Source organism: Symphalangus syndactylus, chromosome 16, assembly GCF_028878055.3.
Source record: "Symphalangus syndactylus isolate Jambi chromosome 16, NHGRI_mSymSyn1-v2.1_pri, whole genome shotgun sequence".
Taxonomy (NCBI): domain Eukaryota; kingdom Metazoa; phylum Chordata; class Mammalia; order Primates; family Hylobatidae; genus Symphalangus; species Symphalangus syndactylus.
The window spans coordinates 58599239-58616719 of NC_072438.2; the positions used below are offsets into that span (position 1 = coordinate 58599239).

The 17481-nt window shown below is 37.9% G+C and overlaps 1 long non-coding RNA gene across 2 annotated transcripts in view; it reads right to left on the bottom strand.

Annotated features, from left to right (window-relative positions):
* LOC129464670 (uncharacterized) overlaps nucleotides 1–15927 on the bottom strand; it is a 31823-nt gene extending 15896 nt beyond the window's left edge. Inside the window, exon 1 of one of the 2 annotated variants that reach the window (XR_008651656.1) lies at nucleotides 15603–15927. This is a non-coding gene — a long non-coding RNA (uncharacterized lncRNA). The remainder of the gene's footprint in view (nucleotides 1–15602) is intronic. The other variant, XR_008651654.2, reaches the window with a different exon arrangement.
* Nucleotides 15928–17481: the final 1554 nt, after the last annotated feature.

A 17481-nucleotide genomic window follows, 5' to 3' on the forward strand; every position in this document is an offset into this window, starting at 1 on the left:
AAAAAAATCAGGGAGAAATAAAGAAACAAATTCGATTCACACAAAAATCGTTACAAAAATTAGAAGTGCCAGTGTCTACAAATGTGAAGGAATCAGCAGAAGAATTCTGGCACCATGAAAAAAAAAAAAAAATGCTGTGACAACACCAAAGGATCACACCAGCTCTCCCGCAATGGTCCCAACCAAAATGGAAACTTAGAAATGATTAATGAAAATGTGAAGCATGGCCTCCAAGGAAGCTCGACAAGATCAGAGACAAGACTGAAAATCAGCACAAAGAAACTTTGAAAGCAATCCAGGAAATGAAGAAAGAGATAAACATCTTTAAAAAATCAATCATAGCCTCTGTAATTGAAAACCTCACTTAAGGAATTTCAAAATACAATTAAATCATTATCATTAAACTACACCAAGCAGCAAAAAGAATTTCAGAGTTTGGAGACTAGTCTTTTGAATTAAAACAGTCTGACAAAAATAAAAGGAAAGCAATTTTTAAAAATAAACAAAATATTCAAGAAATATGGGATTATGTAAAGTAAGCAAACTTAAGAATTACCAGCATTCTTGAGAGAGAGGAAGAAAAGGGAAATAACCTGGAAATATATTTAAGGGAATCATCTAAAAAAATTTTTTTTATCTTGCTAGAGAGGTAGACATCCAAATATAATAAATCCAGAAAACCCTGTGAGATACTATTAAAAACATGCATCACCAAGGTATTTAGTCACCAGAATGTCCAAGGTCGATGCGAAAGAAAAAGGCTTAAATGCAGCTGGAGAAATCGGTCAGATAATATACAGATAATATATGGAGCCTCTTCAGGCTAACAGTGGACTTCCCAGCAAAAGTCTTACAAGCCAGGGACCATTCTAAAAGAAAATAAATTCCAACTAAGAATTTCATATCCTTCCGTACTGAGCTTCATAAAGGGAGACATAAAATCTTTTCCACACAAACAATCATTAAGGGAAGTGTTACCACTAAACCAACCTTAGAAGACATCCATAAGGGAGTTCTAAGCAAGGATATAACAGGACGATACCAGCTACCACAAAACACACCTAACCCACTAGCACATGGTCCACAGGCCCTATAAAGCAACTATGCAGTAGAAACTACAAAGCAATCAACTAATAACATAATAATAGGATTAAAACATCACATATCAATATTATCCTTGAATATCTTAAAAGACACAGAATGGCAAGTTAGATTAAAAAAAAAAGAAAAAGAAGACCCATCTCTCTGCTGTGTTGAAGGGACACATCTCATACATAATGATGGCCACAAGCTCAAAGTAAAGGATTGGAGAAAATTCTCTTATGCAAATGGAAAGCCAAAAAAGAGGAGAGGTTGTCATTTTATATCAGATTAAACAGACTTTAAACCAACAACACTAAAAGGAAAAAGATAATCAAGGGCATTGCATAATGATAAAGAGTTCAATTAAACAAGAAGACATATTATAATTATTCTAAATATGCGTCCAACATTGGAGCACCAGATTCATAAAAATAAACACTTCTAGACCTGCAAAAAGACCTAAATAGCCACACAGTAGTTGTGGGGGAAGGGCTTTAACACCCCACTGACAGTGTCAGACAGATCATTGAGGCAGAAAACTAACAAACAAATTCTGGGCATAATTTTGAAACCTGACCAATTGGACCTAATAGAATTCTACAGAGTACTCTACTCATCGACCACAGAACATACATTCTTCTTATATGCACACAGAACATACTCTAAGATTGACCACTTGCTCAGCCATAAAGCAAGGCTTAATAAATTCATTAAAAAATTATTGGTGTTGACTTCTCAAAACCACAAAATTATGTGGTAATTAAACAAATAGCCCCATTAAAAAAGTAGGGGAAGCGTACATACAGACACTTTTCCAAAGATTTACAAGCAGCCAACAAAGATCTGAAAAAAAAAGTTCATCATCACTAATCATCAAAGAGATTCAAATCAAAACCATAATGAGATACCCTTTCACATCGGTCAGAATGGCTATTATAAAAAAGTCAACAAAGCAACAGATGCTGGTGAAACAGCAGAGAAAAGGGAATGCCTATATACTATTGGTGGGAATGTATATTAGATCAGCCACTGTGGAAAGACACATATATTCTCCCACTCTGCATATTGTTTGTTTACTCTGTTGATTATTTGTTTTGGAGATTTCTGAAATAACTTAAAACAGAATTGTCATTTGACTCAGCAATCTCATTCCTGGGTATATACCTAAAGGAAAATAAATCATTTTATCAAAAAGACACATGGACTTGTATGTTCATCATAGCACTATTCACAACAGCAAAGACATGGAATCAACTTAGGTGTCCATCAGTTGTGGATTCGATAAAGTAAATTTTATATATATATATGGCATATATATTATAATATATTATATATAAATATATATAAGTATTATATGTAAATATAATAAGTATTATATATGTATATTATATGTAAATATTATATATGCATTATATATAAATTATATATAATGCATATATATATACACACACACACACGCACACACACACACACCATGGCATGCTACATAGCCATCAAAAATAATAAAAGTCATGTCTTTAGAGCAACATAGATGGAGCTGGAGGCCATTATCTTAAACAACTTAATGCAAGAACAGAAAACCAAATACCACATCTTCTCACTTATAAATGACACCTAAGCATTGGGTACATGTACATAAAGATGGAAACAGTAGACTCTGGGGACTCTTAAAGGGGTCAGAGAGGGAGGAGGATAAAGGCTGACAAGCTACTTACTGGGTACTCTGTTCACTATCTGGGTAACGAGATCATTCCTACTCCAAGCCTCGGTGGTACAATATACCATGTAACAAACCTGCACATGCATCCCTTGTTATATCCCTTGTTGGCCAGGCTGGTCTTAAACTCATGACCTCAGATGATCTGCCTGCCTTGGCTTCCCAGAGTGCTAGGTTTACAGGTATGAGCCACCGCCCCTGGCTTATATCTCATGTATTTAGGCTTTATTGTGGTGTATGATGTGAGGCATGGATTCAATATTACCTTTTTCTGAAAGGTTATCCAAACTTTTCAGTAAATATTACTATTTACTAAATGTCATTCTTTACTCCAGTGCTTTGAAGACTTTGCTTTCTAATTCTAAATTTTCTATTTTGTTTCACCAGTCATTTTTTTTCTCTCTTACCATGTGCCAGTACCATCCAGTGTAATTTTAGAAATTCTGTAACAAGCTTATTTATTTACTGGTTGGCAGATCCACTCTATTTTCAGGGTTTTTCAAGCTATACTTACATGTTTTTTTCTTCCAAATGAGCAGTAGAACCAACTTGTCTCCAGAAATAAACAAAAAGCCTTATTAAAAAGTTCTCTTTTTTGAATTATGAGAAAAACGGTGTATATATGTTTACTCATTATATCAGAGGCTAAAATAATATCTTTCCATTTGTTCAAGTCTCATTTTGTATCTTTCCATAAGTAAAGTTTTATAATTTTCCCCAAGCTTCTCATTTAATTTATCCTTGGGTATTATATATTTTTATGTAGCTATTTTAAATATGACTTAATATTTTATTGTCTTTTAACCAATTCTTTATGTGAATGCTATTAATTGTATAGGTGAATTTTATCTTCTGTTAAATTATTTATTTCACCATTGATATCATTTGCAAATGGAAATCATTTTATTTCTCCTTTCCACATTTGATTGTATAATTGTTTTTTCTGGTTTAATTGTATTGTCTAATACTTTCAATCAAATATTAAATAATAATGGAGATAGATGAATCTTTTGCATTTTACTTACTTTCCACCATAGCTAAAATAAATACCACATTTATTTTAATGGCTATTTAATATTCCATAATATGAAACAATAATTTTTTAAACCAGACCTAAACAATAATTTTTTAAATCAGATGGAAATTTAAGGAATTTTCATCTTTAGCTATAACAGAAACTTCTGAAAGACATTGGTTTATAAGCCATTGTAAATTATATAAATATGTATGTAGAAAATATAGTTGAACTGTCAGATCAAGCAGTGTCTTAAATTTTTATAGATGTTTCAAAATTTATCTTAATATACACATACTTTTCAAAGCAATATTTATGAATTTCTGTTTCTTTTTATTCTTGTCTACATATCGTATTATTCAATACTTTTTTGACCAAGTAACAGAAAAATAATATATATTTGTAATTTTATTTTGTATCCAATACAAAATATGCAAAAATATAAAGCATACATTAAAGAAAATTAGCATGGGACTCATATCCTGAAAGAATATTAACATTCTTCTTTTGGAAAGTAATGATTTACTTAATAATATATTATTTTTATTACATCAATTTAGTTCTTTGCAAATCTTTGCCAGTATTCTTAGTCAGTTTGAAGTGTATCTGTTTGATGTTTTTGTGGTGATTGTACCATGCACAAAACTTTAAAAAATTATATGGTATATTTTGTTATCTTCATTGATAGGTTTTATGGCATACTTAGAAAGGCCTTCTAAACACCAAATTTATTAAAGACAATGACTCAGGTTGTTTCTAGCTAAAATTTCTTATGTCTTATTTTTTTACACATATCCATTCTATCTATTTGGAAGGTATTTTGGTGAAAAGTATGGTTCTTTTTTTTTTTTAGATTTTCACAAAGTTTCTTGGAAGATTTCATTCATTTTCTATATTTTCCAATAAATTAAGCAGTGTTACAATTATCTCTGCCAGAAAAAAATAGCTAACTCTTTCATATTACTTACATATGCCACTCACTCTTCTAAAGCCTTTCATCTAATCATCCTAGCATCATTATGAGAAAAGTTATGTGATTTTCTTTATTTTACAAATAATGCAAACTAAAGAACAGAGTGGTTATGTAATGTGACCAAGTTCATATAACTGGTGGGGGTAGGGCTGAGATGCAAACCTAGGCTGTCTAAGTCTGAAGTCCATGTGCTTTTTACCATGTCAAGATACTCGTTGGAAGAATTTCTCTGTGAATTTGCCAGTATTCCCCTCTACCACTGACAATGTGTCATTTACTTTAGAAACCTGTGTTCTGTCAACTTCACCTGCAATCTTTTGCTGTGGGTTCTTCTCACCGAATCTTTCTGTCCCGTTTAACATTAAATTTAGAAGCTCTTCACATATTTTATTACATGTGGTTTCATGAGCATTGTCCTTGTGCAGGAGGAATACAAGGCCCTAAGCTGGGAAGGGTGTCATGCTTGGTCTAATGCTTTGACATCGCTTTCCTTAAAGTCTTAATATTTTTTTATAAGCAGTCTCATTTTCATTTTGCACTGGGTACCACAAACTAGGTAACTTGTCCAATATATATATATGTTTCATGGATATTTCTGTTTGTTTAATCAATGCTAGGAATCCTACATTTCCCTTTTCTTGTTTCCTTTAGGTGATTGCAGACACAATAAAATAAAAGTAGTAGTCCACACTGCCTCTTTTTTTTTTTTTTGGAGACGGAGTCTCACTCTGTTGCCCAGGCTGGAGTGCAGTGGCGCAATCTGGGCTCATTGCAAGCTCTGCCTCCCGGGTTCACACCATTCTCCTGCTTCAGCCTCCCGAGTAGCTGGGACTACAAGCGCCCGCCACCACGCCTGGCTAATTTTTTGTATTTTTAGTTGAGACGGGATTTTGCTCTGTTAGCCAGGATGGTCTCAATCTCCTGACCTTGTGATCCGCCCGCCTCTGCCTCCCAAAGTGCTGGAATTACAGTCTTGAGCCACTGCGCCCGGCCCCACATTGCCTTTTTAAGTCAAATTCAGCAGGTTTAAATAGTTTTCCTAAGGTCACAAATTCATAAGTGAGTATTGAAGCCAGAAGTGCTTTATTTCACCACCACTCTTTGCTGAGAACAACAACCTCACAGAATTAAAAGAATGGCTTTTTGGAGATATAGCACCATTAACATAGTGTATAAAATTGAGTCATGTCTTTGGGCCACATGACAAACTGAGTGCACACAGCTGTCATTCCGTCTCCACCACATTGAAATGCTGCATAAATTATAATTAAAAATATTACATTGCTGAGCTTGAAAGATAGGCAGGAAACTAATGTCTAAAGAAGTAAGTGCCACATGTTCTTGCCTAGGCCCACCATGTTCTCAGACTGCATATTGACGCCAGAGAAAGAGATGAGTCCAAATGCCAGGTCAAGAGACTCTATAGGATGTTTCCTGACATGGGGAAGCTACACCTCAGGTATCTTCTTAGAATCTGGAGCTTCAAAAATCTATTCAGTTCTCAAAAAATAGGATAGAAAATTTTCAGCTCAGTGCTATGGAAATAATGAGACATATTGACTTTTATCTAGAGCTTAGTGTAGCAAAATAAAGTATTACTAATAAAAAACTGAAAGCTCAAGCATTTCTTTATTAAGGTTTGTAACTCAAATTTAAAATGAATTTATTATGCATGATTCCAAAGCCTCAAAATTAAATGAAATCTGATCCTGGGTCATTAAAACTTCTGGAGGCTTGAATAGGAATAAACTTCAAACTGCTTTGTAATGAATTGTTTATACTTCAGGCCTTACAAGATGCAAAGAATGATAGAACTTCAGTGAAGATAAGCTTACAATAGAAATAAAATTATAAATATAAATAAAATTATATTTGGAAGATCAGTGGGCATAATAAACAATATAATTAATGCACCAAGAATGATAAATAATGAAATTAGCAGGAGAAGCCCCCAAAATTGTTGATTAAAATGATTAAATAGGTAAAAAAATAGTAGCATCTTTTAGGAAAAAATTGGATTATATGAGAAAGAAAGTTTAATTGAAAATGAATCAACTAGAAAAATTATGAAAAGCTAGCCCTTATATCCAAGTCACTTTAAATAAGATACAGCTGATTATACTCAGCTGAAGAAAGAATTTAAGAACTGACTAATTGATTCAAGAAAATTGTTGCAATACATAAAGAGATGGAAATTGTGAGAAAAAGACTAACATAAAAGATGGAATCAGCAAAGCTAACACAATTAGAATTCTGGAAGAGTGAATAAGGAGAACAAAACAAAATATTTAAGAAGTTAAGATGTAGTGATATTTCCAAATTTAAGAAAGATATTAATATTCAAATTATCCCAGGCAGAATAAATTGCACACCTACACATATCTCACTGACAGTGAAGAACACCATAGACAAAGGTAAAATATTAACAGGAAACTGCCCATTCTATTTTCTGGTCTGAATGCGAAGAGCTTAGAAGACATCACTCTCATCTCCAAGACAAGAAAATAGGCTGAAAAAAATGGAAAATCAATAACCTTTCTTATATCCACTAGAGAAGTAAGATTATAGAGCAAACCACCACTCCAAAATCTGCAGAGATAGACAGGTAAAATGGAATCACCGTCTACCTGGAACATGCTGAGGACACAAAGATTAGGTGACCACCTGCTAAAGATGAGCATGTGAGAGAGATGAAAACTCCTGGGGGACAACGTTAGTGGATCCCCCTCCCCAACTATAGTGTGTTTTACATCCAGCAGCCCTACCAGGTTACCAGAGTGAAAATCAGAAAAAAAAATCTTTTCCTGCTTCCAGCAGCAGGAAGGGAAAAGCAATTTTGAAATACACCCAGAGAGCTCCTTTCTTCTTAATGAAGGCCTGCCTTCAAGGGAAGCTATTTTATCAGAGCCCAACACAGGCCTCACTTGCCTGAGGGAAGAGAAATACTCAACTCCAGCTCTTTTTAGCCTTCTTGTCTCCCATAAAGAGGAGGAGAGGGGAATCTAGGAAGCACTTGCAGAAATCACAACCCTTGGACACAGGCTTACCAAAAGATTCAGAGCTAATTATAGGTCTAGAGAATGCTCCACAACCCTGCATCTTACTGCCACAGTAGCAAGGATCCTGTATAACATCAAGGGATGACAGCTAAAAGAACTTTAAGCTTCAGACCCTATTTTAAAATGAGTCTCAAAAGATGCCCAAAGACAACCGGGGAGATGATAACAGGACACTAAAGGTAATTTTAGCCTCTGACAAAGCTGCTACAGTAAACAGTAAGTGCTGCCAGACTCCTAATCAGATATGCATAAGACCTCACTCTAAGAATGGACTTTTCTCTGTTCCCTTTAATCCAATATACACTTTCCTGCCCTCAAATGCATGTGTTCTTTTATGAATAGTGTCATATCATGCCTACAATTTCCATCCCTACTGGCTAATCTGACAAACCAGCAATGGTTCCTAATTATCTGTGCATACTAATGATAGAGAACAAGGTATTCAGCTTGGGTCAAATGGGCAGTGTGATGACTCATTTTTTTTTTTTTTTTGGCACAACGAAAGGCTTGTCAAAAATAAACAGAAGGAAGCCATAAAGAAACTTATTCATAGATGTGCTTGCATATGGTTGAACAGCACAAATTTAGAATACTTTATTATATAGCACTTAAATTAATGGCTCTGCAGCCATGAGAACATCTTAGAGGCAAAACATGAATGGCAGGCTGTGAAGGAGGTTTGCAGTCCCCTCCAGCACATCCCTAATGAAGATGCTATCACTAATACCCTTACAAATCTCCATTTCTATGAAGTCACTTCAATATTAGTTCTGTTCTGAAAATTGTCACATGTTCATGGGCCCGAAATTTGTTTTTTAAGTAATTCATTTTAAATTAATTTGACCACTGCAAGTACATCTTACCAAGATTTATTCTCAAACTCTAAATGAGACATTATAAATTATTTTATTTAAAAGACATGGGAAGAAAGAGAAAATCAGAAACAAACATGGAAAAAAGCAAAAAGAGAAAAAGTGCAGTGAGTGGTACAGAAAGTATTTGTTTAGGGGCAAGACAAGTTCTGGCTCCACTATTAACTCTGCAAGGGTTCTCGCACAACTTTTTATTTTTTTTTTTTTGTACTCAGTCTTCTTATGTGTTATGAAAGAAGAATAATAGCTTATTTAGCCATTTCATAACATTGGGCTAAGAGACCAATTAGTAATCAAAGAAGAGTACTTTGAAAGTACAAAGTATAATATAAATGTCATCATCATAATTATTTTGCTAATTAATACATCTTGGAAATATTTAAATTTTCCAATTGTTTACCAGCACTAATAGCCATCATTTCTTTGCTGTCTGATTTTCCTTAATGGTCCTCAATCTCTTCCATAAGGGCTTACAAAAACACAGAGAAACACACACACTTGATTAACACCTTATGTCCTTGATTAGCTTGTTAGTTTTCCTGGGCCATGAAATGCCAAGATATCTGATTAACCATTACTTCTGAATGTGTCTGTGAGTGACTTTCCAAAAGAAATTCACATTTGAGTTCGTGGGCTGAGTAAAGCACATTGACCTCCTCAATACAGGTAGACAACATTAAACCTGTTGAAGATCTGGGTAGAATAAATTGCCAACAAAGTTTGAATTATCTCTTTGCCTGTCTGAGTTGGACATAAGTCTTTTTCTGCCCTCGAAGTAGGACTTATACCATTGGATCTTCTAATATTCAGGACTTCAGATTGAGAATAGAATTTACACCATGACTTTTCTGAATATCCAGCTTGCAAATGACACATCACAGGACTTCTAATCCTCCATAATCATGCAAACTAATTCCTTATAATAAATCTCATCTTAGATATAAGATATATATTTATCTTATCTTATATCATCTTAGATATCTTCTATGTCATCTTAGATATAAGATATCAGGTGTGTATAAACCACATACACCTGATATGGTTTGACTGTATCCCCACCCAAATCTTATTTTGAATTGTAGCTCCCATAATCCCTATATGTTATGGAAGGGGCCCAGTGGGAGATAACTGAATAATGGGGGTGGGTTTTTCCTGTGCTGCTCTTGTGATAGTGAATAAGTCTCATGAGAACTGTTTGTTTCATAAAAGAGCAGTTCTCTTGCACATGCTTTCTTGCCTGCTGCCATGTAAGACGCACCTTTGCTCCTCTTTCATCTTCTGCCTTGATGATGAGGCCTTCCCCAGCCATGTGAAACTGTGAGTCCATTAAGCCTCTTTTTCTTTATAAATTACCCAGTCTTGGGTATGTCTTTATTAGCAGTATGAGAACAGACTAATACAGTAAATTGGTACAGGTAGAGTGGATGCTGCTATAAAGATACCTGAAAATGTGGTAGCAACTTTGGAACTTGGTAACAGGCAGAGGTTGGAAGAGTTTGGAGGGCTCAGAAGAAGAAAGGAAGATGTGAGAAAGTTTGGAGCTGCCTAAAGACTTGTTGAATGGTTTTGAACCAAAAAGTCCAGGCTGACGTGGTCTCAGATGGAGATGAGGAACTTACTGGGAACTGGAGCAAAGGTAATTCTTGCTATGCTTTAGCAAACAGACTGGCAATTTTGCTCCTGCCCTAGAGATCAGTGGAACTTTGAACTCTAGAGACATGATTTAGGGTATCTGATGGAAGAAATTTCTAGGCAGCAAAGCATTCAAGAAGTGAGTTGGGTGCTCTTAAAAGCATTCAGTTTTATTCATTCACAAAGATACAATTTGGAATTGGAACTTATGTTTAAAAGGAATGCAGAGCATAAAAGCTCAGAAAATTTGCAGCTTGATGTGATAGAAAAGAAAAAGCCATTTTCTGAGGAGAAGTTCAAGCTAGCTGCAGAGAATTGTGTAAGTAATGAGAAGCCAAATGTTAATTGCCAAGACAATAGGGAAAACGTCTCCAGGGCATGCCAGAGGTCTTCACAGTAGCCCCTCCCATAACAAGCCAGGAGGCATAGGAGGGAAAAATGTCATGGGCTGGGCCCAGGGCCTTATTGCTTTGTGCAGTCTCAGTACTTGGTGCCCTGCATCACAGCTGTGGCTAAAAGGGGCCAACATACAGCTCAGGCCATTGCTTCAGAGAGTGCAAGCCTCAAACCTTTGTAGCTTACATGTGATATTGTGCCCGTGGGTGCACAGAAGTCAAGAATTGAGGTTTGGGAACCTCTATCTCGATTTCAGAAGATATATGGAAATGCGTGGATGTCCTGGCAGAGGTATGCTCATAGAGAACCTCTGCTAGGGCATTGCAGAAGGGAAATGTGGGGTGGAAGCCCCCACACAGAGTCCCCACTGGGCCACTGCCTAGTGCAGCTATGAAAAGAGGGCCACCATCCTCCAGACCCCAGAATGGTAGATTCACTGACAGCTTGCACTATGAACCTGAAAAAACCTCAGACAGTCAAAGGCAGCCTGTGAAAGCAGCCAGGAGAGGGGCTTTACCCTGCAAAGTCACAGGGGTGGAGCTGCCTAAGACCATGAGAACCTACCTCTTGCATCAGTGTGACCTGGATGCAAAACATGGAGTCAAAGGAAGTAATTTGGGAGCTTTAAGATTTGACTGCCCTACTGGATTTGGACTTGCATAAGGCCTGTAGCCCTTTTGTTTTGGCCAATTAACATTGGCAAGATAACATTGCTCATGTGTATGTACTCAATGCCTGTATCCCACTGTATCTAAGAAGTAACTAACTTGCTTTTGATTTTACAGGCTTATGGAGAGAAGGGACTTGCCTTTTCTCAGATGAAACTTTGGACAATGGGCTTTTGAGTTAATGTTGAAGTAAGACTTTGGGGGACTGTTGGGAAGGCATGATTCATTTGGAAATGTAAAGATATGAGGTGGAATGATATGGTTTTGCTTTGTCCCCACCCAAATCTCATCTTGAATTATAGCCTCCATAATCCCTATGTGTTGTGGGAGGGATCCAGTCAGAGATAATTGAGTCATGGGGACAGGTTTTTCCCATGCTGCTCTCGTGATATTAAATAAGTCTCACAAGAACTGACAGTGTTATAAAAGGGGAGTTCCCCTGCACACTCTCTTGCCTACCACCTTGCAAAACATGTCTTTTCTTCTCCTTCACCTTCTGCCATGATTGTGAGGCCTCCCCAGCCATGTGGAACTGTGAGTCCATTAAACCTCTTTTTCTTTATAAATTACTCAGCCTCTGGTTTGTCTTTATTAGCAGCATTAGAACAGACTAATATAGCACCCTAATGGTTCTGTTTTTCTGGAGATCCATGACTAATGCAGCCTATATCTGCAGCTCTTCTTTGAAGGAAGCTTTGAGCTCCAGAAGCCTCTTTGCCAGTTATGTAGGGAGCTAGAAGTAATTACGAGTATGTAGGCCTGGCTTGGTGGCTCACGCCTGTAATCCCAGCACTTTGGGAGGCCAAGGTGGGTGGATCACCTGAGGTCGGGAGTTCCAAATCAGCGTGACCAACACAAAGAAACCCTGTCCCTACTAAAAATACAAAATTAGCCGGGTGTCCTGACACATGCCTGTAATCTAAGTTACTAGGGAGGTTGAGGCAGGAGAATTGCTTGAACCCGGGAGGCAGAGGTTTTGGTGAGCCAAGATCACACCATTGCACTCCCTCCTGGGCAACAAGAACAAAACTCCATCCAAAAAAAAGAAAGAGTGTGTGTCCCCTACAGCATATTTTAGCCAATGACTGCCTGATGAACAGTATGAAAGAAACCCTAGAAACCATAAGCTATGTTTGGTAGTATGTGACATAGCTAACTTGTGGGAAGAGGCTTGTCTTAGGCCATTCAGGGTGCCATAACAAAATATCATATATAAGATGATTTATAAAAGAAACATTTATTTCTCACAGTTCTAGAGCCTGGGGAGTCCAAAAGAAAAGCAACAACAAATTTGATGTTTTGTGAGTACCCATGTCCTGGTTAATAGGCCACTGTTTTCTTCCTGTGTCTTCACATGGTGAAAGGGAAGATGGAGCTCTCTGAGATCTATTTTATAAGAGAACTAATCCATTCATGAAGCCCCCACCACAGGTGATTTATAACCTAATCACCTCCCAAAGGCCCCATCTCCTAACATAATCAACTCAAGGATTAGGATTTCAACATATAAATTTGGTGGGAGGACACAAACATTCAGTCTGTAACATGGCTGAAGCTGCTTCTGCAGCGTGTCAACTGACCTACACCCTGGTGTGACCTCTTTCTTTTCTCTGTCCTACTTTTTCTCTCCTTTAAGAGTTTCTCCTGTGCAAACTTCCTCAGTGAATCACTTGTGCAAGGATCCTCTTCTGAGAGTCCACTTCTGGATGTTAGACATAAGATAACATTGCTCAATCTTTCTGTTTTGGCCCTCAAGTATTCCATGCGGGGAATTTTCTAACTGCCTCTCTGATCTAGGGTGCCCTGTGTGCTAGAGGCACTAGTGTCATCTGTGAAACTTTCAATGGTCAGGACATATAAGAGAATATTTCAATAACTTTGAAACTGGTGAGGCCTCAGAGTTTTCTTTCAGCAGAAAATACTATTATTAAAGAGCAACACATGTTTAATATTTCAGTTTTCACATGTGAAATTAACCTTGTTTCAAGAATGCTTTTTTTATTTTAAATAATTTGAAAAATGCTATAAAACAAAGAAATAGCTATGAGTCTAGGTACCTGGATACAATATATTAAAATGCAAATAAGAGTTTATATTTATATTAATATCTTCTTCTCAATTATGAGACTGGATTTCCAAATAATTTTTGATACCTTCTTCCATGGCTCTCTAAATATCATAATACCATAGATGATAAATCAGGATACAAAATTCCTCTTTTTGGGACTCTCCGTAAATGATTGGTAAATTGGGGGCATCTTCTTTAGTTTTACTGCTTCTTCTCAACTCCTTCTGAAACCCACTACTTTCTGGAAGCACCGTGCAAGAGTATGTGAGGATGCTATGATAGAAGTGTTCACTCCAGGAACAATCCAGGTTATAGGCAATTCTAAGCATATATTCCTATGAACATTTCCTTGACTCTTATTCAATTACACAGAGTCACTGATTTTGTTTTTTTAAAAAACATTTAATTTAGGTTCAGGAGTATATGTGTAGGTTTGTTGCACAGGCAAACTGCTTGTCTCGGGGGTTTGGTATGCAGATAATTTTATTACCCAGGTAATAATCATAGTACCCGGTAGGTAGATTTTTTATTCTCTCCCTTCTACCACCCTACACCCTCAAGTAATCCTGTGTCCATTGTTCCCCTTTTTATATCTATGTATTCTCACTGTTTAGCTGTCACTTCTAAGTGAGAATGTGTGGTATTTGTTCTTCTGTTCCTGTGTTAGTTTGCTTACGACAATGCCCTCCAGTTCTATTCATGTTGCATCTACATAGTATTCCATAGTGCATATGTGCCACATTTTCTTTATCCAGCCTACCATTGATGGGTATTTAGGTTGAGAATCATTCATTTTCTTTTTTTTAATCATAAAATTTATATATTAAAATAATTGCAACTAACCTACTAGTATGTATTAAAGGTCTAATGTGGTATCACATCTTTCCAAACCAATCTCCTCACACACAAACGCTCTCACTCACAATTTTCATGAATAGGATTTATAGATCCTAAAATTGCAGTATTTCAAAGGACACTAAATATCATTACATGTAACTACTTCATTGAAAAATGAGGCCATTATAACAAAGATGTTTTAAAATAAAATCAGCTAATTAGCATGAGAAACAAAAAAAGAATTGCACTAAAACCATTGTCGTTTCCAAAATATTAACCTATTTATTATTTTCTTTTATAAAGAAAATCCCACTACCATAATCTATCAGAAAAACAACTGGCCATTTCACATTTTATTCCACATATATTTTATTTCTGCATAATATGATAAACTCCTTAAACCAAATAATGACAGCATTTTATCTCCTAATCACACCTGCACCATCCGCAAAATTACAGCCATCATGAATCTTCATGCCTCTGCTTGATGTTTCACCACAAAGAATAGAAATGAAGTATCACTGATAAACTAACTCTAGCACCTAGTCTTATTTTTTTCTCATTAAAAAATAAAGTTTAATTCAGTCTCTAATGCCAGTCTCTGGCAATAGAAGGCCTTTAGAGTGAAAATAAAGCATAGCAAATTAGCTGCACATAGATATTTGGACATCTCTTCTGTTTTCTTTAATCTCTAGCACATATTCACCCATCCCATGAGTACACAGAAACGGTCTTGAATATGGTCTATTTTAATATTTAGGAAAGTCTTCCTCTTTAAAAATTGCTAGATCTTCAAGGAGAAGTGATGAGTTTATTTCACTGTTTTGTTAGAGTAGCATTCTCCTCATTCGGTCTGTGGAGAGCTGTCCCTCGTGCTGAAGAAAACTTGATTTTCCTCTCTCTCTTTCCCGGTTCCCCCACCACTCTTCGTTCTCAGTTCCTCTGATTCTTGGGAAACCCCGCCCCCACTCAATTTATTTCCCCTCCTAGCTTCTTCCTGGGGAGCTTCAGAATGGCAATGGGGTGGGGGGGAGACACAGAGGGGTCGCAACTAGCACTGATACCTGCTCCTCACCTTGTACCATGTCCCCAGAACTTACCTCCCAAGCAGTCAGCCCCGCTGGTCTCTGCTTTCCAGACCATCAAACTTCGCTGTCTCTGTCCCTTTCTGGGAAAATGTCCATGTGCCGACCTGCAAACCAGCCTCATTCCCAGCATCCCAAGTCCCTCAGACCACCCCTCCTCCCACGCAGCTGCGGGCCTCCCCCTCTGTGTGTCTCACCTGCTTCCAGTCTTGTTGGCAGATGCAGGTGTCCCGTGGCTGCCGAGGCGGGACCTGCGCTTTTATAGGCTTCGGGGAAGGGGGAGCGCTAGGAATCCTGGGAGGGGCTTCCCCAACTGACCAATGGGATTTCGCCTCAGAATGACTTTCCAAAGATTACCTCATAGGATGTGGCCCACGCTTCAGAATAAAAGTCTGGCATCTGCCCAAAAACTGGGCTAGGGGATTTTTTTGGATGGGGAAGGAGCATTCATTGTGGACAACAGAGTCTCCACACTCTCTCCAATCCCCTCCTGAGTTCCTGAGCTCCAAGTTGGTTCAGGTGTCCTGGCTGGTACCTGTTTCTTCCCATTCCCAATTTTTGCTATTGCTCCTGGTTCAGGAAAGAAAAAGATGGTAAACTGTTTTTGGAAAAAGTAAGGGATGTGGAGAATATTAAAGTCCAGCTCCACCTAGGAAAACTGACGTCTGTGAAAATGGAGGGCTCAGAAGACTCTGGGGCAGAGGTGGGACTTAAGCCTGAAGTTTTGATTCGTTGACTCGAAACCCAACTTATAAAATTCAGCTTACTTGTAGTGCTATACGGGGCAGGCTCTGAACCAAAAAATGAAGAAACGGGGGTGCAAGTTCAGATTTTTCTTCTCCAACTTGGGCATAGTTGTGCCTCAGTTTTTGCAATGGTGAATTAGTGGTAATAGTAGAGCATTTGCTGAGGAATTAATGATAGGGTGTGGATTGCGTGTTGGAAATAATCAGGGCATGGGCTAATGTGAGTTGTGTGAGGCACCTGCCTCAGAGGCAAAATTTAAAGGGGCACCAAAAACTCAATAATCAAGGTAAATAATATTTCAGGCCAGGTGCAATGGCTCATGCCTATAATCTGAGCACTTTGGGAGGCCAAGGTGGGAGGATCACTTGAGGCCAGGAGTTCAAGATGAGCCTGGGCAACATAGAGAGACCCCGTTTCTGCGAGAGAAAGAGGGAGAGAGGGAGAGAGAACGAGAGAAAGAGAGAGAGAGAGCGAGAGAGAGAATGGCATCTGTGGTCCCAGCTACTTGGGAGGCTGAGGTGAGAGGATCACTTGAGGCCAGGAGGTCGAGGATGCCGTGAGCTATGATTGCACCACTGCACTCCAGCCTAGGTGACAGAGCAAGACTCTGTCTCAAAAAAAAATCAATGCAATGTTTTAAGAAATCAAAATGTATGCCAAAATCCACAAAGAACAAAATATCAAAAATATAGATAAAGGCAGAACCAGCCTTTCTGAATTTTCCTTTTGCCAGAGGTCCCAATATGGCTTGGCATGGCACTAGCAATCATGTCTGTTTATCATAAGTTTTCTAATAATGCAGCTGTTATTCTTTCCTGATCTATTCCACCCATTCATTTCCTCAACAAACTTGTTGTACTAGGCACTGGAGATAACATACATGAATTCAGCAACCAACTTTGACTTTATGGAGGGTAAAGACGTGAAAACTCTGCTCACATGTTGGTATGGGCATTGGGTTGAAGGAACAATCAGTGTAAGGGCCTTGCTGGGGGTGGGGGAAAGAACAGGCCCTGGGGGGTGAGCAAGCATAGAAGGGACAATTAAGATATAAATCAGGGACAGCTGGACAGGACCTGATCATTCAGGCCAGGACCAAAGTGAAGTTCCTCAGGTTGCACAGGAAGACCTGCCACCCTTTCTCTCTCCCCTTCCCTAAGCTTTTACTCTGTGCCAGGGTCAGTGCCAAACATTCTACCTGCTGAGTGCTCTGAAGGCCTCAGGGCAGCTCCATGAGATAGATCCCGGCCAGGCACGTTGGCTCACCCTCGTAATTCCAGCACTTTGGGAGGCTGAGGTGGGTGGATGACCTGAGGTCAGGAGTTCGAG